Genomic DNA, 26,682 nt, shown 5'->3' with positions numbered 1-26,682 from the left:
CCCAAACACTCAGGCACCCATACAGATACTCAGACAACCAATCAATAACTCATATAGACACTCATGTAGCTATTCACAAACCCATGCAGCCGCTTCCACACCAACATACAGACGGATACAGACATTCACACAGTTTAGTCACTAACCCATGCATTCAGTAAGATACGTTTAATCAGTGATGTCATTTGAGATGTCATCAGTGATGTCATCAGTGATGTCACTGACCATGTCATCAGTGGTGTAATATGTGATGTCATCAGCAGTTCATTGCGGGGGCGTGAGTTATAGTTAGCTGAACTAACTATAACAGGGGAATTTCTCTGGTTTTGTACGAGTGAAATGTCCAACTAACTATAACTGTCCCTAAAACCTATGGTTTTTTCAATGAATTTCTAAGGTTTTTTAAATGCTAATTTTCTAACTATAACATGCCTGACACCTATGGTTTTTTCAGTGAATCCATATATATATATGTATCTATATGATCCAGCGGTTCACCAACAAATACTCCACTACCATATACTCACCTGGGCCCATAAACTCACAGTGCGTAAAACCGCTGGTGTCAAGTTTGTACTTTTCACAATATTTAGGATTAGTTGTTTAATACCTATGTTCATCTCTAACTAACCCTTCACCGATCAAAAAAGTTATTTCCTCTGGTCAATGGACCATTAGTTGATAGTGATAAAAGCACAAAACTAACTTACTTATACTTTAAATGTGATAAAATAAACCACAGACTCAGGAAAGTTTTAGATCTTTAGCTAAATTAAGCACATGTGAACAATCTCAAAATTACAGTGCAGTCACCAACATTCATAGGAGAGAAAATTCAATTGATGAACACAGTGCAATTTGCCTCGGACTCACACAATAATAAATGCTCAGAAACGGAGAGGACAGAGAGAAAAGATCATTTGCAAATAACAAGAAATTATAATTACAAAGGATGATGTGGAAGACCAACCCCCATGGCCAAAGGGCTGGTAAGGGTCCCCTGGAATAGGACAGGAGACAAAGACTTCAGGACAGGAATCAGGATAGTTGACCTCTCTAGAATACCAATGGTTGTGCCGCACCCCTCTCTGACACACTCTTCCTCCTCGAGATTCTTCCACAATCTTCTGATCTAACCCAATTAAATTAGGATAGAAAGTTCTGCTTCAGGCTCTGCAATCATCTCCCTCCACCCAGCTCTGCGATTCTTCAGCTCTCCATCAGCATCACCAGCATCTCGGCTTCTCATCTACTCTCTCATTGTCTGACTAACTCACTAAAGCTATCTAAATTATACCTTTCATTCTGTATGTTCCACCCATTAATGTTTCATTATCGAGAAAGTACGAAATTTGATTGGTCAGACAAAGGGGGGTCTTCATCACACCATGCATACATGTCACAAGAATAAACCATTGTTCTTAACCCTACCCCTTACTTATTATTCATAAACTTTATTCCCATGTGTTAGATGTAACGATGTTGATACAATTATAACTTTAATTATGAAAAGATTTATTCATGGTTGAACTCTACATCATTCTGTTCCCACATTGTAGCACTCGATCTTGGCTTCCTTTCAACTGCTTTATCATGGCCTTCATGGTTCACCTCAGTGGGCATGCGCAGACTTCGTGTCACTCCGTTCATTCTGTTTAGCGCGAAAGGCCCAAATACACACTAATGATAAAGTCAGAAAAACAAATATTAATTTCTCAAATAAAGTGTTTGCACTGTATACCACCCACCTCTCCTCTATCCCATTTCATTTATTAATACTTTTCCCCGCATTCGCATTAGTAAATAGCGTGATTTTAATTCAGCTATGCAGGTGCCATGCATGTGAGCCTTCAAGACTCCATTTTTAAAGCTTCTGCTCATGCGCCAGAATTTCCCTCCAAGCATTAGTTCGTCATCCTACGTAGATGTAGTTGAAGCATGCGCATAACAGATCTCCCGTTTAAAGCGATATTAGTCCTTTTCAATGTTATCTGCGTTAGTACATGCATAGGCAAGCCTCACTAACCCGCGTGTTCATGTAATGCATAGTAATTTTCCCGAACCTTTATTAATAACTTGTTAATGAGTTAAACGAGTGGATTGCTTCCTAGCAAGTTTCTTTTCTACGACACCTTGCTCAATCAATCCCCTCTCTGATGGCGTTTTGAGCCATCACAAAATTACCCATCCCTTCCCAGATGCCACCCTCAGCAATTCTCAGTTTCCTCACCTCTGAATTTCACCAGTTACTTCTTTTCTTTCTAAGTCTTTCAACTTTTTGTATAACTTTCCTTTCATTTCTTCTAATTGAATTTCTTCATATTCCCTCTTTTGTTTCTTTCCTTTACCTTTCCTTTCTGCATGTATTCTTCCTTTTCCCTTGCTCCTGCAACACTTGCATTTGATCATTATTATCAATACTATTGTCATTATCACAACTACTGGTAATATTATTTGTCGTATAAAACTTTTCCCAAAATTAACAAACCATTTCCCTATTGATGTTATGCTCTTTGTTAGTCTCTCCCATACACTGTCAACCTCCAGTTTGGTCAAATCTTCAAGCAGTCTCATAATATTTTCAATATACCCTTTGATTTCCTTACTTTTGTCAGGTATGTAAGTGCAACAATGTTGAATTTTCAACATTCCACAGACTCCGCCCTCTTTTGCCAATAAGATATCAAGAGCAAGACGATTTTGTAAAACCATAGACCTGATTGCAACCATTTCTGTATTAATCATTAAGAATCCTCCAGGAGTATCATTCGAAAGACGATCAACAACTGTTGACAATTTGCAATTTGCAAATTTTGCGTGAATTTTTAATGACTCCAACTGAGGGTATCAATGCACCAAATATATCACCTACTATTTCAGTAAAACTAGCTCTTCTTCTCCGTGTTAGTCCATTAGATATTTCATTGATTCCATTGATTCTGTTCACAGGGTAGATCTTTGGAAATACTATTCTAAAATAACAACTACCATACCATTCTGCAGGTAACTGATAATAGGCGTTATTCCCGCACACATAGTACACTCCTGGAAATACAGGATCAGTTCTTCCTTTTAGTCCCCATCCCCCTATAATTAGAAAGTTGTGTTCACACTCACTGGAACCAATACATTTTTTATTATAATCAGTCTTCAACCTATGGAGGCAGTATTTTCCCTTCTTCACAAAGTCCAGGGACATTGCAGCATGAGTGTTGCCTTTTGCGTAAAATCCCTGTTTCTCATCCCATGGAGGTACATGGGATTTCTGTTCAGCTGCTTTCTTTGTTAAATCCTGTCTCCTTTCTTTTACTAAATTTAAAAACTCTTTTTCTTCTTCACGTAATACACATGTTAGATTATCCTTGTGTGCTTGTGCTATATCTATTGTGCTCATTGTTAAGAAAAATTCGCCCATGAACTGTGCATCTTTACTGCTAAGTGCTGGATTCATATTCTTTCGAATAGGTAGTTCTGAAAATACTACATCTAAGTTTGAGTAAAAATTCTGGAGCTTCTCGGTTACATAAAATAAACTTGATAGAATACTACATGATACACCATATGTTAAAGGTATAAGGTGGTAAGTTACCCCTTCTGATACTGATGAAGTTAATTTCATACAGACATAACACTCACTAATTTCCATTGTATTAACATACTGAAACAACAATTTAGTGAACACATTTAGAGATGAATCATTTTCTGATTGATTATGATGATAGTTTGTCTCATCTACATTTCCTAATTCTACTTTAGTTCCTCTAACTCTATCTATTTTCTCATTAGTAACTGTTTTATTTCTGTTACTTGTTACCATTAACAAAGGCACCACCACTGTTAAAAACAACCGCACTAATATTAATAGTAGAATACTACATAAGCAAAAACTTTAACATACTTGTTTTAAACTTCGTTTCTTTTGTTCAGTGACTTCAACTTCTGCCATTTTAATCTGAGAACATTTATTTTCTTTTTCGCTTTTCTTTATTCAATTTCTCTTTAAATACAGTCTTTTGTTTTAGGGTGGTCTTAATTTGTTTTAATCAATCTGTGCAATCTGAACTATCTCGGGTTCTTCCCGCAAATCTAAATTTTCAAACTCTTCTAGAATAACATAGATCCACTCAGGGGCCTTGTATTTCCTGTTTAGAATCCTCAGTCTTGGACTTCTTTGTGTGAGTTTTACTATTGGCTGTTTAGATTTAGTTTGACTTGAAACTTCATTTACTTGTTCTGGTTTCTTTTCTGACTTCCTTAAGTAGTAGCTTAATCTTTTCACTCCACCTGGCCAATTATCACCTTTTCTAACTCTTTTGACCTGAACTGTACTTTCACCTTCTTTGTCTTTTTCTAAAGTTCTTTTATTTTCATTTTGTCTAGGCACAATCTTTTCTTGTTCTTCTTCCCTTTTTAATTGTCTTTGCTCTTGATTTTCTGTATTTAGACCCTCTTCTATCTGCACCTGTTCAGGTCTTATTATAATTTGTTCTTCTTCTGCCTGAACTTGTTCTTCTACTTCTATCTGGTCCTGTTCAGGTCTCATTATGATCCGTTCTTCTTTTGACTGAACTTGTTCTTCTTCTTCTATCTGACCCTGCTCAGGTTTCCGAGTAGCTTTGTTCACTTCTACCTGAGTATGTTCTTCTTTCCCTTTCTTTTCCTTTCTATCTTCCTGTCTCTCAAATTTATTTCTTCTTCTTGTTTTGTTAACAACTTCAGGTATTTCAATCACTGGTATCCACCCTTCCTGACTTGTACTTGGCTGTTCATCATCTATATTTCTTTCAGAATCTATCACTCTACATTCCTCGACTTCACGACCTTCAGCTTCTGACATTTCAGCTTGTCGGTCAGTGGCTGCTCTTGTTGTTCAGGTGGGCTTGGAACTCTCCTGGTATGACTAGCATGAATCCAATTGGGTAAACCTGCACACTTCACTGCATTGGTAGTGACCAGTCTGACTTGACGTGGTTTATCCCACCTGGGTGCTAGGCACGATTTCCTTGCGTGTTTCTTCACTAACACCCAGTCTCCAGGATTCAAATCATGTGCCTGGTCTGGCTGCCTTGCAACTGCGTCTTCTCCAACCTGATGAGAGACAGAATGCACCAGATCAGCCAGTCCTTTGCAATAGTCCAATACCAGATCATCAGTTATATTCATCAATTTATTTCCAGGAATAAATGCTTGTCTCTTTCCCCTTACCATGAGTACTTCATGAGGACTCAATCCTGTTCTTCTGTCAGGAATGCTTCTGAGACCCATTAGTACAATAGGCAATGCATCTGCCCATTTTAGCATTGTGGATGCACACACCTTCCCTAATCTTGACTTGATTGTGCCGTTAAGCTGTTCAACTACCCCAGAAGCCTCTGGGTGATAAGCACAGTGCAGTTTTTGTTCAATGTTAAATGCAGCACAGATTAACCAAATTATCTCATTAGTAAAATGAGGTCCTCTATCTGATTCCAAAGTAACTGGAAAACCGAAACGTGGTATCAATTCTCTCAACGGTAATTTAGCAACTGTGAGACTGTCATTTCTTCTAGTGGGGTATGCCTCTATCCATCTTGAGAACAGGCACACTATGACAAGTACATAGTTCAATCCATTGCACGGAGGCAACTCAATGAAGACTAACTGCAGCCTGGTGAATGGTCCTTCTGCCTTTCCAATTTTTCCCCAACTAACCACTGTCTTTCTACCTGGATTTTGCTGCTGACAGATTAAGCATCTTTGGCAAAGGCTCTCTGCAACTACCCTAAACTTTGGATGATACCAATTTTGTCTGAGTAGTCTGATCATTGAGTCCCTGCCAATATATGTTGTCCCATGATATACTCTAAGGGTGGGCGTAGTTCGCGAAGTAGCACCTCGCAAAGCTACGCAAAGTGAAGTTCGCACTACGCAAGCTACGCGTAACACTTCGCGAACTGCGTAGTAACATGTTCGCACTGTGCAAGATGTTGTTTTCAATGATTGCACAGTGCGGACAAGCAACCGGCACTGTGCAATCATTGAAAATGGCATCTTGCACAGTGCGAGCTGTAGTTTTCTGCTGCTCGAGTAGATTTTTACTCGAGCGGCAGCTTTCTCAATGCGAACTGGTAGTTTCTCATCGCGAGCGGTCGCGAGCATACGCGACCCCTCGCAATGAGAAACCTGACCTCCTCGTGTTGGGAATCTCGCCGGGAGGTTTATTTTCCATGCTCGCGATCGCCAACTTGATGTTGCTGATCGCGAACAAGGAAAAAGTCTCGCCGGGATGTCATTTTGCTTGCTCGCGGTCGCCAACTTGACGTTGAGGACCACGAGCAAGCAAAAAATGACCGCAGCACTACGCAACACTACGCTACGCGTGTTCGCACTGTGCTACGTGCAGTTCGCGTAGTGCGAAGTAGCACGAACTTCGCAAACTACGCGAGCGTAGCGTAGTGCTTCGCCCAGGCTTAATATACTCTTGCCATTTGAGAGAGCAAGCAATCTGGCATGACAGGTCTGCCATCTGAGTACACACACACTTCATCTTCTGTCCTTTTTGTACAACCTGACTTTATCCATATTTACTTTTCCTTCTCCTCCACTTCTTCCTGCAACTGTCTTACCTCATCACATGTTTCTAGAACTGAGAAAAACATAAGTTGGCAGCTGGATGCATTTGTTTCCATTTTTCTGTTAATTGCCATTGTATTTCTTGCACAATATTGAGCTATTTGGTCTGCATACCAATTACCTACCGTTACACAGTCATTTCCTGACTGATGTGCAGCACATTTGACAACTGCTACTTCTTTTGGAATTTGTAATGCTTCCAACAACTCCTTTACATTTTTGCTGTTTTTAATAGGAGATCCTGAAGAAGTCAGAAATCCCCTCTGCATCCAGAGTTGGCCAAAATCATGCACAACCCCAAAACCATATTGACTATCCGTGAATATGATTATTCTCCAATTCCTCCCAATTTTTGCATGCCTTTGTCAAGGCCACCAATTTGGCTACTTGTGCAGATTTGACTCCCAGTAAACAGGATGATTCAATGACTCCTGATATTTTACATACAGCGTATGCAGCACTTAGCCCTCCTCCTTCTGTTCTTAGACATGATCCATCCACAAACAATACATGATCAGATTCCGTTAAGGGTGCTTTCTTTATGTCTGGGCGGGGCTTAGTGCACAATGTAGTCACATGCAAACAATCATGATCAATCTCGTCTTTCACTTCTTCACAACATGGATCTGGCAATAATGTGGCAGGATTCAATATTTTACACCTTATCACTGTTACGTTCTCTGCTCCCAAAATGATTCTCTCATAATTAGTCATCCAACTAGGAGTGAGGTGTTGTGTTCGCGTCCTAGTTAAAAGAATCTCAACTGAGTGTGGAACATATACTTTTACAGGATGTCCCATCAAAATTGAGTCACTTTGCTCCAGACTCATGCAGGTAGCAGCTACTGCTATTAAGAAGCCAGGTAAGGCTGAAGCCACTGGATCCAAGGTGGCAGAGAAATATGCCACTGGACGTCAGCTCAATCCATGTCTCTGTGTTAAAACTGAAAGTGCACAAATTTCTCTCTCACAACAAAACAGTGCAAATTCTTGTGAAATATCAGCCATGCCCAAGGCAGAGGCCTCACACAAACAATTTCGCAAATTACAAATACTTCCAAACATTTATCATTCCAATCAATTGGATCTTTTGCTCTTTTCCGAGTCAATTGCATCAATGGTTTCGCTAGCAGGGAGAAGCTATTATCCACTGCCTACAATAGCCAACCACTCCCAAAAACATTCTCATCTCCTTCTGTGTCTGAGGTAATTGCATTTGTTTGATTATTTTGATGCTTTCCGGGGTAACTTTTCTAACGCCTCTTTCTATTTTATGCCCTAAATATCTAACTTCTTGTTGACAAAACTGCATTTTCTCTGGTGACACCTTGTGTCCTCCTTCGGCCAAATGGTTCAGTAATGCAATTGTGTCAGTGACAGAATCTTCTTGAGTCTTTGATACCACCAATAGGTCATCAATGTACTGAACCAAAACGAATTTCCAGGGCATAATTAATGACTCTAGACACTTTTTCAAAATTTGATTGAAAATTGAGGGACTCTCTGTGTACCATTGAGGAACTCGGCACCACGCCAAAACACGATCTTCAAACCGGAAGGCGAAAAGATTCTGGCTGTCTGGATGTAAAGGAATGGAAAAGAATGCTTGGCACAAATCAATCACTTTATACCAACTTGCATTCCAGGGTATTTGATAGAGAATCACTGCTGGGTTTGGCACCACTAGGCAACAAGGCACAACAATTTTGTAAATTTCTGTAAATCCTGCACTATCCTGTACTTACCACTAGGCTTTTTGAGTCCCATAATTGGTGAATTACAAGGACTACCCATTATTTCTTTCAGAATTCCTTGTTTAATCATTTGGTCAATTACTGGAGCAACTCCTGCGTTTACTTCTGGACTCATTTTGTACTGCCGTGTGTTTGGATAAACTGCACCTTCTCTTACCACTATTTTTACTGGAACTGCATCTGCCATTAACCCTATATCTTTTCCTGAAAAATTGTTCTCAATTCTTCTGGTAATTCACTTTCAGTCAATAATGAAAACTTCTTATCCACTTCTGTACCTTCCTTAGCTAACATCATCTTGTAAACAACATCCTGATCAGGTGTTTGGAAAGCAACACCATCAGGCGTACAGTAGATTGTGCAATTCATTTTGCACAATAGATCCCTTCCTAACAGATTTACCGGACTTGAACCACAAACCGATGCATGTCTTTGAAATTTCCAATATGCACTTCTATTGGTTTTGTAACTGGGGTTCTAATTTGTTTGTTTGACACTCCTACAACTTGGATAGTTTCTCCTGAGAGCGGTAGGTTTGGGATGTCTGCTGTTCTCACAGTAGACCGGGTAGCACCAGTGCCCAATATCACTACCTTCCACTTTCCCGTCAATAAATGGACCTGTCCCTAACTACCGACAAGGATGCGCCCTCAGGCATTGTACACAGTCCGAATTATCTTCATCATTCTGCCAAAAATATTGTGAAACCACAGAGTTCTTATCACTTTCTCGGTGAAATCCGGTGTTCACACTGTACTTTTCAAGGTGCACATGATTTGGCATAGGAGCTTGTGGCAACTGATACTGTGGAGTAACTACCTGCTGCTGTTGTTGCAAATTCACAATCACTTCATTCTGCATCTGCGGATTTAAATTTTGATTTGCCCCATTATTATTCTGGACATTTTTACACTCGTTCTTCCAATGTCCATGCTTTCCGCACGCATGACAAGGACATTTCTTCCTTGCTTCCTCTCTACTCATTCGTCGTTTTCCTTTACCACCATTCAACAGCTGCTCACTCTGACTCTGTTCCTTTAGCTGATTATCAGATTGGGTAATTCATTTTGTTTCCTGTTGCTCTGCCAATTTCACCTGGGCTCACATCATTTTCTCTTTTAGCTTTCTATGTTTTGCCTCAATGTCGTTGTCACAATACTTCGCATATTTCAATATTTCGTCTATTGTCTTGCTCTGCCAGCACAACATGTGCTGTTGAATCATCTGACTAATCTCTGGTTTTAGACCATACACAAACTGATATACAAAATATCCCATATCCTTATCTCCAATGTTCTCAAATCCACTATACTGCTTAAACACCTGTAACAATCTTTCATAGTATGCATGTATAGATTCTTTTGGTTCCTGAGTTGTTCTATCTCTCTTTACCCAATCAGTCTCTTTAGGAGGGATTTTCCCTTTTAAGAAAGTAATCACCTGGTGATACTTCTTCATCACCTCCTCTGATGGCGCTCCTGTTTTGGAATCTCTCGCATATTCCTCACTTAGCCAATCAACTGTAATTTGACACTCCGTCCATAAGTCATTTGGTACCACAATATTAAATAAACCATCCAAATCCTTCAACAGAACCTTTGAAACTTTCACAAATCTTTCCACCTGTTTGTACCATTCAACGGGCTTTTCTCTTAACCTAGGGAAATCATTCGTAAATGAACAAAATATCCTGTCTGCTCCAAGGAACATGAAAATATCCACCACCAGGAACTTCTCTCATTGGACATATTCTCTCAACCTTATCTGATTCCCTCACCGGAAATGCGGATGACGCTTCTCTCACTTGTACTTCCTATTCTTTCTTGTCCACCTGACCCTCCATTTGTCAATGTCTCCCCATTTTCTCAAAATGTTCATCAACTCTTTTATCTGTAATCTTTTACCAGAAGCATTTACACTTTCTAAGTCCTTCTCAGTAAATTCCACTCAATATGGTTTTTGAAATAGTTTCGATCTCCTTATATCTATTCAATCTCTGAGGCAACGTCTGTTAATTTCTCATGAAATACTTTTGCTCTTCTGGTTATGCTCTTACATAAAAATAAAATCTCCACATAATTGTAAATGTTCAATCTTTCTGTGCTCTCATTTCCAGCTATAATTTTTCCAAATCTACTTTTAATCTGCTGATATCCAGAATCTTTGGTTGTGAGTTTAGTTTTTCTATTCCCTGTGCCCATCTCTCTAAATCCTCAGGAGTAACTGTTGTTGAACCTCCTGTTCTTGTAGGGACCATAGACCCCTTTTCTCTAAAAATTTTGGGTGAAACTCTCTTTGGAGTTTCGGCTAAAGGTTCCATCATTGGGAGATCCATTAATGAAATGACTGAATCACTCTCACTGGCCTGATCATCAGACATCACTACTTCTTTTCTGGAGTTATTCAAAGGAATTGTCACAGCTTGAGGTTTTGGGCAAATCTTTTTATCTCCATATAATGGGATTACAGGACCAATAGTCACTAGTACTGTCAAAGCTTCGGCATGTAAATTCAATTGGCTTATTTTCTGAACTAATTCTTCCCTAGTTCTATTTAAAGCTTCTTTCATATTATCTTGCAACACCCTATTAATTGACATATCATGTAAAATCTGTGGAACTAAGGGCGCTCCTATCACTGGTGCACTTGGGGTGACCCTACTAGGTTCTCCTTGGTACGGTAGAGGGTTTTTAATTAAAATATCCTCCAACAATTCATCATCTGATTCACCATATCCTGTTGTATTCATGTGTTTCGTTTTTTCCTTACACTTGCTCCCTGACTGCTCTTCAGCAATTAGCACTGGATATAAACCCTCTGTTACTACAGCTCTTCTCTAACACTTCAATTGATCTCCACGTGATTCATACAGATGTCTAGGCAAAAATGCTCTAAATCTCCGACCACTTCTGAATTTTTCTTGTTCATATGCCTCAATCTCCCATTCTTCTAAAGCTTCATACTGTGTCAATCTAGGATTTGGTTCAAACATTTTCATTCTATCTCTCAAATTCTGAAGTATCTTTACATTAAAAAAGTACTATGATTTGGAAAAGCTAAAACACCATCACTTTTTGTATACTCTACCCAATTCTCCAACCATACACAAGTGTGATATCCTCTTTCCATCATCATAAATGAAGCAGGCGTTTTAGGTGTTGGAATAGATATTCCCTCTCTAGTCATTAAAGGCTTGCTTTCTTAATTTTTAAATTTTCTTTATTACCATCATTTTTTTTCTTTCTCCAAACATTTCCGTCGGACGATATAATAAAAGAGTCTTCCGTATACCTTCAAACTCTATGACCTACGTCCCATCTGTTGTCAGCACGACTAAAATTGGTAATTTTGACAATTATGCATTGACGGTTGGCTATCAATTTAAAAAGTATTTTATTTAGGTTGAACAACAAAATTAGCTGTTAAGTAAACCGCCCACGGTGGCACAATTAGTCTACAGTGCGCACCAGGCCATTGATGCACGGTTGAATAATTATATTGTTAGCCCACTGAGGCAGAATTGTGAAATGTAACTAGAGGGTTTTCAGTTACACAGTACATTTTGAGATCAAAAATGCATGTTTACAAAATACACATTTTTGTTTTAAATGATCGTGCATGTAGACAGAAATTCTGTTTTGATTAACCTCGCCGATTTAATTTTGACAAAACCGTCACTGTGATCAATAACCAAGTATTTTCTAAGTCAGTGTGCTCAGCTATTTTTTTATGTTTATGTTTTTTTATGTTTATGATCACATGTACTGCACTACTATGTGTGTACCATTAAAACTGAAAGTGATGATGTCAAAACCTTACCCGTGAGAAAGGAGTGCTGTTAACTCTGAAATGCGTCGGGTTGCTGGTGTTGTCTTAATAAATACGCTTCATCATGATCATGACCGCGGTACTGGTGTTTTTCCGCTGCGCATTGGATGTTCACCGGAGGAATGTGGAACTTATATGTATGTGTATATCTCACACGAGAACTTCTGTCTGCCACTCGATCTGACAGAAACACCAGGCACGGACCGCAGGTACCTGCAAAGAATTTGCGATATACAACGCAATGTTGGTGGATAGAGCAGTGAATTTATTTAATAAATAGTCCACAAAAATAAAACAGGCGTCATGCCTGCCATGACGCGTTTCACTCGACACAGCGAGCTTCGTCACATGATGCGTCTCCTTTCCGGGAACTCATTTAAAAATCCAAAATGTGCACAATTGCCTGTAGATACAGGCTCACCCAGTTCATAAATATAAACAACAGACTGCGATGTACATCAGTAAGTTTTCTTTCTCTATAAATATTGTGCATATTCAAATGTGCTGATTATTTGATTGAAACCTTATTTTGTGCAAAATGTAGCATCAAAAAAATAAAATACAACACATCGACATATAACTAAACTCGTACTTGGGTCATTGCTATAATAAACAATGTATCTAACGTGACCCAGGGAGCAAGTGCATCCACTAGTTGAAACAGCAGTTAACAACTAAATGCTACAATTTTAGCAAAGGCACAATGAATATGAAGCTTACTGTGCAAAGTAGGCAAAATGTGATAACCTCTTAATAGATTTCTCATTACATCAAAGCACAGAATTGACAGAATTAGAACTTAAAATCAGTTCATAAAAGCATCATAAGCAAATATAATTAAACAATAAAATGTATTCATCGGTTGTTGAAGGCCGAAAGTAACTCACATCCACATGATGTACAAACAGTGAGACATAAATAGAGTAGTTAATCAAACATGAAATGCAAGTGCAAAAGTAATTACGACTCATCAAATCACCATCAACAATCACGGCTGCTTCACTCCATTCTGAGTTAAAAACAAATATCAACAACAATGCCTAAAAAAACAACATGTCAGTCTGTATTAGAAACATACTACGTAAAGTGCAAAGTGTAAACCTGAAAGTGCAAAATAGTGCCGTGCAACTTACAAATTCAATAGCAGCTTGAAAATAATATCTTTTAGGCCTAAAAGATCGTAAACAATTCACTGACTAAATATTAACTATATTAGCAAATAAATAAAATATTACAAAATTTAAAAACCAAAAAAACCACATTTTAAAAAGTACAAACATTAACAAATAATTTCAAATGTACAAAATAAACAATAATAAAAAATAGATTTAACCAATGTTAGGGAAAGTTTTGAAGGCTTTGAATATCAGCTATAATATTCCTTCTCCAGTCTGCGAAACATTAGAGAATGTGTTAAACATCGAAGGGGTTACATTTATCATTCCCACTCCAGTCTAAGCAACAGTAGGGAAAGCTTTCAACTTTGAAGGGGTTACATTTGCTATTCTAACTCCAATAAGCTCACATGTAGGGAAATGGTTGGGCTCTGGAAATGTAAAATGTACTATTCCAACTCCAAACAGTGCAAGAGTAGAGTGAATGTTGGACTTTGGGGTGTGGTTTTATTGACTATTCCTACTCCAAACCATGCAATAGTAGGAAAAGTGCTACACCTTAGAGGAGTTACAATTATTCCTAATCTAACAACGCAATAGTAGGGAAAACATAAGACTTTGGGCAGGTTAGATTTACTATTCAAACTCTAGTCAGTGCAACAGTAGGGAACCTGTTGGACTTTAAAGGAGTTACATTTATTATATACACTACAAACAGTACAATATCAGGGAAAATATTGAACCAGAAGGATTTTATTTACTATTCCCACTCCAAACAGCTCACCAGTAGGGAGAGTGTGGGACTTCAAATACAATAGATGTACTATTCCTACTCAAGTCTTTGCAATAACCGGAAAAGAGCTGGACAACAGCAGAGAGAGTATTAGATTTTGGTGGGGTTACATGTACTATTCCCACTCCATTCGACACAACAGTAGAGAATGTTTTGGACTTCTGAGGGTTTCCAATGTACTATTCCCACTTCAAAGAGCACAGTAGTAGGGAAAGTGTTGGACTTCGGAAGGGTTAGATTTACTTCTCCCACTCCACTCTGTGTAACAGTAGGGAAAGCGTAGGACTTTGGAGGGGTTACATTTACTATTCCCACTCCACTCTCAGCAACAGCAGGGAAAGCACTTCACTTCAAACACATTACGTATATGAATAACCCTATTGGCAAAAAAACAGAAACTGTGATCGTTCAAGGCCAAGTTCTCCAGAAACAAACATGTAAGACTCCTTTTACTAAGAATCTCAATACACACATACACCTTTATTCTGGTCACCCTCTATGCCACCAACAACCACCTAGAGAGATTCATCCTTTTTTTTTGGAACTCTTTTTATTTAGACAAAACAACAAAAGCACAGTGATACAATTAGTCAGTTGACAGCATTTAAGTACAATGGAGTTACATTACCTTTGTCGAATGGTACTGCTAATCTTTCTCCTTCTATTTCACTAACCCTCTTTACATAGTAGATCTTGTATCCCGTTCACCCATCTGCGAAGCTCTATTGTAGGTGACAGGCATCTGTGCGCATTCCATGCCACTCATTTTTTATCCCATTTTTAGGGACAACCTCTGTTTTTAAAAACATCCTTCTCTGCTATCATGGCCTATCCATGTCTCCCACCCACCCTTTTAATAGTGGTGGTTCCCCAACTCCCCATTTTTGTGTGATATTACGCTTCACCAGAGCCCACCCCGATGAGGCCCATGATTGTTCAGTTTGGGTTAAGTCAGTTGCCTCCCATAAATTTAGGAGGCAAAGTTTTGGGGTGTGATTCAACCTTTTCCCTCCTACGTTCTCCATTCATGCCGTGACTGCGTCCCAGTACTTTTGGATAATTGGGCATTCCCATATTGTGTGGAAGAAGGTACCCTTCCAAGCGCATCCTCGGTGGCACTGGGTAGCAGCTCACCTTCTCATCTTCACCAAACATTAGTGGAAAGATAAACTCGGTGTAGGGTCTTAAGTTGGACCAGTCTCAGTCTCATAGGAATGGCGATTTCTCTGGGGGAGGCCAGAGCATCCCACCAGTCATTGTCTTCCAGCACACCTACGTCCATCTCCCACTGTTGTCTAAGTCGTGTCAGTGGATCTGGTCGGTTCTTGATACATTTTTGGTATGTTAGGGAAATTACATTTTGGGCATGGGGTCTAATAGAAGTATGTCTTCGAGGGGGGATGCTTCAGGAATTGGGCCTTCCTCGGGTATCACTGCTTTGAGGGCATGGCTGATCTGTAGGTATCTAAAGGTTTCAGACTGTGCAAGTTGGTATTCTTTCTGGAGGTCAGTGAATGTGACCAGCCCTCTTTTATTCCACATATCCCTTATTATCATTATTATTATTATGGATTTTTATATAACATGAACTTGACCCTCTATCGGGTATCAGAGCGCTTTACATAGCACCAGTTGCGTTACATGAGGACACATTCATTTTTGTTAGGCATAGGGAGATTAAGTGATTTGCCCAGAATCACAGGATGTTCAGCATCCTTGCCAAGACTCGAACCCAGTTCCCCAGATTGGAGGTCGACCACCCGAGTCGTTAGGCCAACACTTCTCCCTTACAGGTGCAATGTCTATCAGGTCCCATTTGTCGAACCCGGGGCAGGTACTCAAACGGCCCAGCCACTCGGGCTCCCAGAGTGGGGTTGCTAGTGTAATTTTTTTGCCCCAGCCAAGTCTTCTATTGACTGCATGCCGGATTTCTACTGTTCGGGCCATGGGTTCCGTTAGACCTATTTTTTTGGGGTTGGTGTATAAAGCTCTCTGGTATCCTCACTGTCCCATCAGTCACAAATCCATACAGTTGCTTGGTTCGACCTGGGAACCATGTACCCAGCGGTTAATCACTATTAGCTGTGCTGCCCAGTAATAAAGCTTGTGGTCAGGCAGTGAGATCCCGCCATCGTACCATCCTGCCGTTAACTTCTGCATCGCAATACACGGTGCCCGTCCTTCCCATAGTAGAGTACGTATCGCACTGTCAATGTTTGAGAAATAGGAATCCGGTACCTTGAAAGGGGTATTTTGCAGCACATATAGGAAGCGGGGCAGCGCCAACATTTTAAAAAGTGCAGCCTGTCCCAACAAAGTCAGCGGGAGGCCCGCCAATGTTTGACATCTGTTCGCAGGCGTGTTAAAGGACCATGTAAGTTGGTTTCATAAAACTTTATAGGGTCTGTAGTTATGAATATCCCTAGGTAGCGGAATCATTCTGTTGCTACAGGAATATCGTAGCCTTTATTGAGTTTGGGTCTAGGGCCACGCACTGGGAATAATTGAGATTTAGACCAATTTATTATGTAGCCCGAGTGGTTACCGCAGAAGCGCAAAATATGAAGTATGCAGTGGATTTAGGATGTTGGGGATGCCATGTACAATAAAATGTCATCTGTATAGAGGAGCATCCTGTCCTCGTGATGGCATGTCCAATTTAATCCCTGTATTAAAGGGCCCCCTCTTACCCAAATCGCCTGGGGTTCCAACACCAGTGCAAAGATCAACGGTGAGAGTGGGAACCCTTGCCTGGTACCTTTACACAATTGAATCTGTCGTGATGTGTGACCGTTTATTCATACGATTTGTGCTATTGGGTCTGTGTATAAAAGCTTGATCCATTTTATGAATTTGGGTCCGAAACCCATTCGTTCTAACATGGCAAAAAAGTATGGCCACTCGATAGTGTCAAATGCCATTTTGGCATCTAATGACAACAGGGCTGCATCTTCTCTTAGTGTGGCTTTCCGTCCCAGGACACCATGTAAACGACACAGATTTAAAGCAGTGTCTCGGCTGGGCATGAAGCCCGATTGATATGGGTGCACCAATTTAGTGATCAATGGGATAAGCCTATTTTCTAATACTTTCGCAAGTATTGTGGCCTCAGCCGTGAAGAGGGAGATGGGCCTGCATGCCCCACAGTCGTTTATTGGACTGCCCTTCCTCTGAATTACCACTATTGTAGCTAAACAGATCTCAGCTGGCAATAGACCTTTTTCATAGCTCTCCAGGTACATTTGGTGGAGGGGGGGTATCACTTTGGTGTTAGCCAACTTAAGAAACTCAATTGGGAGCCTGTTTGGTCCCAGTGCTTTGCCTGACCTTATGTCCCGTATCGTTAGTTGTACCTCCTCTAGTTTGGGATATCCCTCCAGGGAATCACGCTCCTCGGGTGGGAGGCCAGTGACCTGAAGAGTGGCTAGAAGGTTTGGACTATCTGTGGATGTTGATGCTGTTACAGAGGTATAGATTGTTTCAAAGTGGGTAGCAAATGCCTCTGCTATTCCTTGCGGATTAAGAATGTCCTCCCCTATGGAACCCCTGAGCTTTTATACGCATCTACTCGCTTGCGCCCTTCTCCCAAGCCATGTCAGTAGTTGGCCTGTTCTTTCACCAGGTTCATATATCCTATGGTATATAGTCTTTTGTCTGGCTCTAGCTGTCTCTGTAAGTAGTAGTCTGTAATCAAGTCTCTTAGCTGCTATTGCTTGTTGGGCTGCATTATCAATTTAGCCTTATCTACTAAGATTCCCTCTCTAACTGCTCAATTCGCTTTGTTAGTTCTTTTTTTTGTGTCCCACCATTAGTGCCAATGCACGTCCTTTTATAATGGCACTGAATGCACCTCATAAGATCAAGGATGGCGCCACTGAGCCCACGTTTTCCTGAAAGTATAAATCTATGTTGTGTAACAATTCTGTATTGATATGTGGGATTTGTAATGTCCGTGGATTAATTGTGAGGGTAGTGCATCTGGCTTGAAGACCAACAGTCCTTCTAGTCATTGTTAGAGAGTGGTCCGAGATGCCTCTAGCCAAACATCGGGCTTCAGTGAAGTCAGGACCAGCATGTAGTAGATATGGGATTGGGTATTGTGGGCCCCAGAATGAAAGATAAATTGGCTAGTCGCAGGGTTAAGTTGTAGCCATTTATCGACCAGACCAAGGGCAGGGAAGAAGTCTGCTAGTTTGGACCTGGTGCCCGGGTCTCTGCGTGGGGGTCGCCTGTCTTGCATTCCATCTAGTGCCATGTTGAAGTCGCCCCCTATCACCAAATTGCTGATTGGAAGGTCTAGGATAAACGTACTAAGGTCCTGCAGTGTGGTTTGCTGCAATGCTGGGGGGCCATACACTGATATTACTGTTAAAGGTTTACCTTCCCAAGTTCCAGTAGCTGCAGCGAACCAGCCTTGGTCATCAGTCCATGTTTTACTGATCATGTAGGGGCAGCTCCTACAAAGAAGTATACCGCCCCCCTGGGAACTAGGAATAAACCCGGTATGTGTTACAAGTTGATAGCCCCATCTGTTTAATGCTTTACATGTGTTGCCAATTAGATGCATTTCTTGCACTAGGGCTACATCTGCTGCATGTCTTTTTATGTATTGAAGGACTATTCCTCTCTTTAGTTTATCTCCTAGTCAGTTTATGTTCCATGTAAGGAACTTCAGGTTCCTACCTACATTTCTCGCCATTGTTTCGGGTGTGTATTGTTGTTGGTGCATAGTGTGGTATGTGCCTGAGATTTCCTGTCTCCATTATATGGTGGATTTGTTTTAGTTTATATGACTTTCTTCCTTCTCTGCGTTCTGGCGCTTTGCGGGATTGCTGGTGGGTGCTCGATCCCAATTGTGCTTCGTATGACATGTTTCGCTGCTGTGCTAACATAAAACAATTATCTATACTACTTGCCCCTGTCAAACTCCATCCACCCCCCACCGTGCCTCCCTGCTTAACGGAGTCCAATTAAGGTGTGAATAGTTCCGGCTGTGCGTTTCTTGACTTTAATTTCCCCCTTACCCCTTTTTTTCTAGTTTCTTTTGGTCTCATGTATCGCACTTCAAGTGTACTTGTCAACATTTTCCCTCATTGGGGGAATCATAGTTTCAGCTGTACCACCGAACCTTTGGGGCGAATTCAGGATCCACCCGTGACTTGCTGATCCCCATCCACTTGTGTTGGATCTTGTCTTTTCTGTTGCATCACTCCTTGTCGGTCCTGACGGTCCGAGTTTCCTCTGGTTCCTACTCTCCACCATCCTTCCAGCCAGTCCAGTGCATCTTCTGGCTCCACAAAGAACCAGCTTCTACCCTCCGCCTCCACTCGCAATTTCACTGGAAACAGCATGGCATATTTAATAACCTGTGCCCTGAGAGCTTTTTTGGCCTCCTGGAAGGAGTGTCTGTGTTTCTGCACTTTGACGGTTAAATCTGGGAAAAACAAAATTGTGCTGTTCTCGTATTTGATAATTTTGACAACAACAAGGGAACCCAAGAGAAGTCGACCAGGGACCTTGGGAGACAATTGTTTCATTGTGTAACAAACCGGAAAAGCTTTGGCTGAGCACCCCGTTGTTCGTTTTCCCCCTTGTTTATGTACTCTACTGGCTAAGTAGGGCACAGGATTGTGTCCCATTTTATGTATTGTTTTGTATGATTATATCCTAAAACTACAAGTAAATATCAGACCTCTGTCCGGCTGGACAAGTCCACTAAATATAGCTACGATTGAGTCTATGTTCATTCCTTTGGTTTCCATTTCACTTTCTGGGGACCACTGTTGTTGAAAACAGTTCTCGTATTTGAAGCGGGTCGCACTTCGGCAGTTTGTAGGATAACGTCCCGGTCTCGAAAGTTGAACACCCTTGCCAGGATGGGTCGGGGCAGTGCCCCAGGCTTGGGTCTTCCCCCTGGTATGCAGTGAGCTAGTTTGATAGAGAAATAATTAGAGAGGTTCTTGGGTTTCAGGTGTTTAATCAATACCTCCTCGACAAACAGATCTGTTGCTGGTCCCTCCGCTCTCTCCGGTACCCCGTGAATACAGACGTTATTAAGTCGGGATCATCCCTCATAATCATCAAGTTGCATCGTTATTAGTTTGCTTTGACTTTGCAGCTCCAAAACTTGTTTCTTCAGTGTTGAAATGTCAGTGAGAAGTCCTTGTGTGCTGTCTTCCACCTCCTTCATTCTAGAGTCCATTTTCCTGAGATCAACCCTAAGCAGGGATATGTTGGTGGAGACGGAGTCTATGCACCCTTCTAGCAAGGTACAAATGCCGTTAATCGCCGCCATGACATCTTGGAGCATGAGGGAATCTTGCCCCTGTGGTTTCTGTTGGTTTTCTTGGTTTATACCACACTTGCTGACCCTTCCTCCTGCGACTTATGCCAGGAAAATGTATCTATTTATGGTTGCTGCGAGCCACGACCCCCTTTGATTGACGCCATTATTGAATTGGACCTCTAACTTGCTATGGCGTTACTCTCTGCCACCTACCGTGTAATGACCCACGTGGCCTGTCGGTTTTCCCCCCTGCCAAGTCCCGGTATTGGTCTGTAGGCATTGATAACTGTAGTACGGAGCCTGCCCTCCTATGGCTTGCTACCAGTTTATATGGAACTACTTCCGGGCTATGTAATATTAATGCAGTGAGCCATGACTATTAACTATTATTCTGATTGAATTCAATGTTTATTTAGCGTCTCAATTTGTCCCTGATCGGGTGCAGCTCGATTCGGTGTTCGTTCTTCCCCTTTATTTTGTCTGCGCTGTCCGAACCAAATCTTATCCTCTATCAGTTTTGTGCCATTGTTTAGAGGTTGGCAATATGCAGAGTGGTTGATATGTTAAGGTCCTGTTTGGCAACCATGCGAATGGGTTGTGGATGGTTACATGGGGTCATGCAGAATTGATACTCCTTTGATGTAGTTCTGGGCCTTAGGAAATGTGCCTCCCCTCGCGCAGTACTGGGGGCCAGCTTATTCACAGGCACCGAGTTGCAGTGCGAGTTTGTGCGTAGGGTTAAAGAACGGGATAGTCCTGTGTCCTCCACCACCGACCACTGGGTGGTCAGATATAGCAATTAAACGCAGTCCCGCTCTTCCAGGGGGTATTCACTGTGCCGTTTCACCTTTGGCTGTGGATGGCTATACAATTAGCTTGTGGGGATATTGCTCAAGTTGTATTCCTTTGTTTATTGATATGCCCCCCCACGGGTACATACAGGGGCTATTTAATACTGGCCTGTCACAGGATGGCTCCGATATGAAATCTGGGGCTATCTGATGTGTCTCACTGCAAATAACTTGGTGCGTCACGGTGCAGGCCTACTGCTGGCACTTTTGATCTTGAATGTGCACCTCCTCGGCGTTCTGTCTGCTGCCACCTAGCATCCCCGTGTAACCTCGGGTGGTCAGGAGGACGTTCTCTCCAGGTTGTCGTGTGCACGAGCACTTCTTCGCTGCCAACCTGGTCTCTGCCTCTCATGGACGGGGTGCCTGCTCACTCGATTCCACTGCCGCTCGTTGCGATAAGGCCGCAATCTTTCAAATCTTTGTTTTTGTTCCAGGGCTGCGCTTGGGCTAGAGGATCAGGTCTCCGGGCTCCTCTCACCTTCCCTTCATGTTATATGACTTTGTTAGCCAGATCTAGTACAGGATAGATATCGGGCGAAGACGATCAGGCCAGAGCTAGGCTACTGTGTGGCCATTGCTCCCGGCTTTTGGCCACGTCCCCGAGATTCATCCCTAATGCTCTCTGGCAGGTGGTAGCCACTCTTGTTGCCAACATACTGATAGGAGGTGACTTCAACCTAGTCCCAGACACACTAATAAATGGATCAGCACAAAGAGCAGGGCAAATTGGACCTTTTACAACAGTAGGCCTGTGCTGGGTACAGGAAATGAACCTGGCGGGTGTGTGGTGATTTTGTAACCTGGATTATACATTCTTCTCTGTCAAACATCAAACCTATGCCTGGACAAAATATTTCTTGACATCCTATTGTCTTTCAGTAGTCATTAACCTGGTAGAAATAGGCGCCAAACAACTTTCCCATCACTCCCGCATTTTGATCTCCTTGAGCACTCCAAGATTACTCGTATCCCACTGGACGTGGCACCTCAACCCCAAGCTTCTAAAGTATGAATATCTCTAAAAGAAGGTCAAAGAAGTGGTCCACAATTTCTTCTGCATGAATGACACACTCAATATGCCTGCTATTCGACCACCTGAAATTGTGTCCTTTGGGGCACTCTAGTAGGTATCTCTGCGAGAATAAATAATAGAAGGAAAGATACATGCATTACCATGGAAAGCTAAATAAAAGACTTAGAGGAGGCCCACAAGCAGTCAGGCTCCCATAAAAAGAGGAGACTATTAAAACTGACCACAAAACAGCTCAAGGCACTAAATATGGATAAAGCGGAGAACTCTCTACTCCCCACCAAGCAGAAGTACTATGCCCGAGTCCGCAAAGCTAGGAGACTACTCACCAATCAGCTGCATACCCAAACACACATAAGTAGAATAATAAAGTCCCAAAGGCCATTGGGACAGAACTCACATAAAGATCTAGAATTTCTTCTATGCTGACCTATATTCTGTAGAAACGTTAATCTCCACTGAAGCTACGGCCTAAAGTGCCTACCATATTTCTGCATGCAATGGATGTATTCATACTGAAGAAAGACCTCCAGGAGGGTGATTTACTCTCAACCATAGGTAGACTCCAGACAGGCAAGGCTCCAGGAAAAGACAGACTCTCTCCCAACTTTTACAAGCAATTCACTGCCCAACTAGCACCTATCCTTGTCTGCAACTCCTTTGAAGACGCAGGCACACTCTTTACTACTAGCTGAGTTGAATAAGGATAGTTCGACTTGCCAAAACCCTTAGGTGGCATATCAAGACTAATTAATAAAGCATTAGGAATTCCAGAAGAAACATGAACGCAGAAAAATTATCCTAGTCAGGTTTAAGGCTAAAAGAAAGGGTGTTATATGCTACAGATTCCATGTGACAGAAAGTAATCTTTGGAAGTGTGTAAGCAAATCAGTAATTTGCTATTGCCTCTAAACGTAACCATGTAATTCAGTAACACTTGATGATTCCACTAGCACCAAAGATGAGGCACAAAAAATAAGGTTTAGACTATTACATCTGAGAATTTCCAAATGTCGGTTTAGTTTGGAAAGCCTTATGTGCTCTTGGGTCTGTAGAACTGCCCTGGAAACCATTCTTCACTAGTTTTGCACATGCCTGTCCTAATGGCTGAATGATGAATTTTGGTCCTGTCCTTTTTTGCAAGTGGAGTACGTGCAACCAAAGAGGCAGTTGAACTGTATTCCATACCTCCTGAAATCCAGATGTATGTATGTATGTATGTATAACACACTTATAAAGCACTCCTGTCACCCAACGGGCATCCTGGCGCTGTGATCTAACAGATCCTGAAACACAGTCAATACTATATCAGCAAGCTACACTATCCTAGGGAACAGGTGAGTTTTTAGTTCTTTTTTAAAGGAGAGAAGGTCTCCTTAGCATCTGAGCGGCAATGGCAAATCATTCCACAAATTGGATGCCGTAAAGCCAAAGGAACGGCCACCCATACACTTTCTCCGGATCTTGGGGACAACTACCAAGTAGGCTGAAGCAGAGCGGAGAGATCTAGTAGGGATGCACCAAGAGAACGTCTCCTGTAGGGGCAATGGTCCCAAGCCATGAAGGGCCCGGAAGACCAAGCATAAAGCTTTAAACTCAACCCGCTGAGCAATGGGCAGCCAGTGCAAGTCTTTAAGTGCTGCGGATGACGAGTCAAGACGTCGGCGGGAAAGTGCTAATTTGGCAGCGAAGTTCTGTACCCGTTGTAGTTTGCCAAATGCAGTGACAGGTGCCCCCAGAAGCAGTGCATTGCAGTAATCGAGTCTGCTTAAGATGATACTGCGCACTACTTCTGGTCTGGCATGGGCGGGAAGCAAAGGGAGAATCTTCCGCAGGGTACGCATCAGCCCCATGCAGGTAGACACTGTTTTATCAATGAAACCATCCAGTTGAAGATTAGGTTCCATTGTCACACCCAGGTTTCAGACCGAGTCTGCCGCTGCTACCGTGCCCTGAAAGGAGGGGGGCCAGAAGTCCTGCGGTAGAGGGCGCGAGACACGGTCCGCTGAGCAATGCAACACCTCCGTCTTGGAGCTGTTGAATTGCAGCGAGTTGTTACTCAGCCATGTTGCCGTGGTGACCATACAATGGCGAAAGGTCTCCTGTGACACCGCATTCTCCCCCTCAAAAGAGAAGATGAGTTGGGTGTCATCAGCATAGTTGGTGACTGCAATGCCAAAAGATTTAATTAGCTTGACCAGGGGGCGGAGGTAGAGATTAAAAAGAATGGGGCTAATGGCCGATCCCTGGGGTACGCCCTGACCAACCCTTCTGATGGTAGACTTGAAGGGAGGCAGGGCAACCACCTGATGTCTATTGGCCAGGTATGAGACAAGCCAGTCCCGGGCCAGACCCATCACACCAGCCTCCTCCAATCTCCTGGTCAAGATGGCATGACTGACCGTATCGAAAGCTGCCGACATGTCAAGCAGCACTAAAAAGGCTGCTCATCCATAGTCGGCACGCGAACGAAGGTCACTCAAAACAGTCACCAAAGCTGATTCGGTTCCATGCGCTGGCCTGAACCCAAACTGCGCCGCATCCAGACAGTCATTGACTTCCAAAAAACTGGACAGGTGTTTCGTGACCAGTTTCTCCAAGATCTTAATCGGGAAAGGGAGTAATGAAATGGGTCTGTAATTAGCGGGGCATAAAGGGTCCAGTGATTCTTTCTTCAGCAGCGGAGAAACTACCGCAAGCTTCCAGCTGTCCGGGACCTGGGCGGAGCCAAGAGACTGGCAGCAGATTGCATGGAGAGGAGGGAACAGCTCTTCCCTAAACACTTTCCAGAGTTTGTGCGGAAGTACATCAAGGGGGGAGCCTGAAGACACACTATCCGCTAAAGTGCCAAATTCTGTAAAGGAGGGAAGATGAAAACTATCCAACCTTGCTTTCCCCACCTCCATCTCTGATGTAGATGAGAGAGCAGCCCCTGGTGTCATGGGACTCAAGTTACTCAAGATGGTCGCGATCTTATCTTCGAAGGCCTTGGCCAGCGAGTCGCATAGTAACTGAGAGGCTGGGATAGCTGTAGTAGCACAGGCCGGTTGTGACAACTCGTTGACGATTTTAAACTAAGCCTGAGCTTTATTTGAGGCTGACAATAAAGTCTCCTCTAGGAACCTCGCTTTTGCACACTTAATCTGTGACTTATAAACTGCCAGGTCCTGCTTAAAAAGGACTTTATCCGATGCCAGATAGTGTTTCCTCCATCTCCGCTCTGCACGTTTACACTGATGTTTAAGTTGGAGGAGCTCCCTCGAAAACCATGGCATGGCAGTTTTTGTTCTGTCTCGCGTTTTTCTTAGCGGGGCCAGATTGTCCAGAGAGGCCGTAATTCGCTGGATAAGGGAATTATAACTTTCATCCGCATTGTCTCCCAGCTGAAAAGCTTCAGAGAGCAGATTTGGTAGGGTTGCGCCTCTCAAGAGCCTTGACCATTGTCTCCCAGTCTTAGCAGTTCCCGTGCTACTGTTCTTAGAGTAGCCTACCGGGAGAGCTGCGGAGAAAAGAACTAGGGCGTGACCCGTCCAGCATTGCGGTAGGATGTTTCCAACCCTCACCTGACTAGAGTCCGCAAAGATCAAATCCAAAACATGTCCCCTCTGGTGAGTCTTAGAAAGAACCAACTGCTCCAGATTAATGTTACAACATGCCTGGGTAAGGTATGTGAAGGCTGAGTCTGTTGGCCCATCTGGCCACAGATTAAAGTCCCCCAGTACCATCAGCCTGGCATGCGAGTTTGATAGATCGTAGATCAAGTCAGTAAGGTCGGACACGGCAAACGTAACGCCAGCCGGGGGTCTATAACACAGGAGACCAGTGAATAGCACCCACCCTGTCCCTTCAGAGAAAAACCCATCAGTTCATACTCCGTGATTCTCTTAATTTCTAGCTGGGAAAATTCCAGCGATTCCCTATAAATCAACCCTACACCTCCTCCTCTAGCCCCAACACGAGGATTATGTCTAATCTTATATCCTGGGGGGCAGGCTTGCCCCAATTCTACTCCACTATCTGTCCTTGTCCATGTTTCCGTCATGAATAAGGCGTCTAACTCATGTTGTTCTATGAGTAGCGGTATCTCTGTGTGATGCCTGCACAAGGATCTCACATTTAGCAGACCACAGGCCAAGAAATTGTGGCTTTTAACAATAGTAGAGGGCTGGTGTTCTACGGAAACATCAGGTTTCAGGACAAGAAGATCTTCTTTCGTGTAGGTTAAGCGCATAAGGGAGACGGGGGCAGCAGTTCCAGCCGCCAGCGCGTCCTGTGCGTGAACGGGCGCAAACGGGCTTACCTCTGGCACACCTCCGGCGCGCCCGCTGCGCGCCAACGCTGCGCGCTGGGCCCTCCATTACTATTTATCACCGTAGAGCGCGGGTGACCGCCTATGCGATCGTCTAGCCCGCC

This window comes from Triturus cristatus, chromosome 11 (assembly GCF_964204655.1).
Source record: "Triturus cristatus chromosome 11, aTriCri1.1, whole genome shotgun sequence".
Taxonomy (NCBI): domain Eukaryota; kingdom Metazoa; phylum Chordata; class Amphibia; order Caudata; family Salamandridae; genus Triturus; species Triturus cristatus.
The sequence above is the reverse complement of the archived record's forward strand: the minus strand, read 5'-3'. Positions refer to the sequence as shown.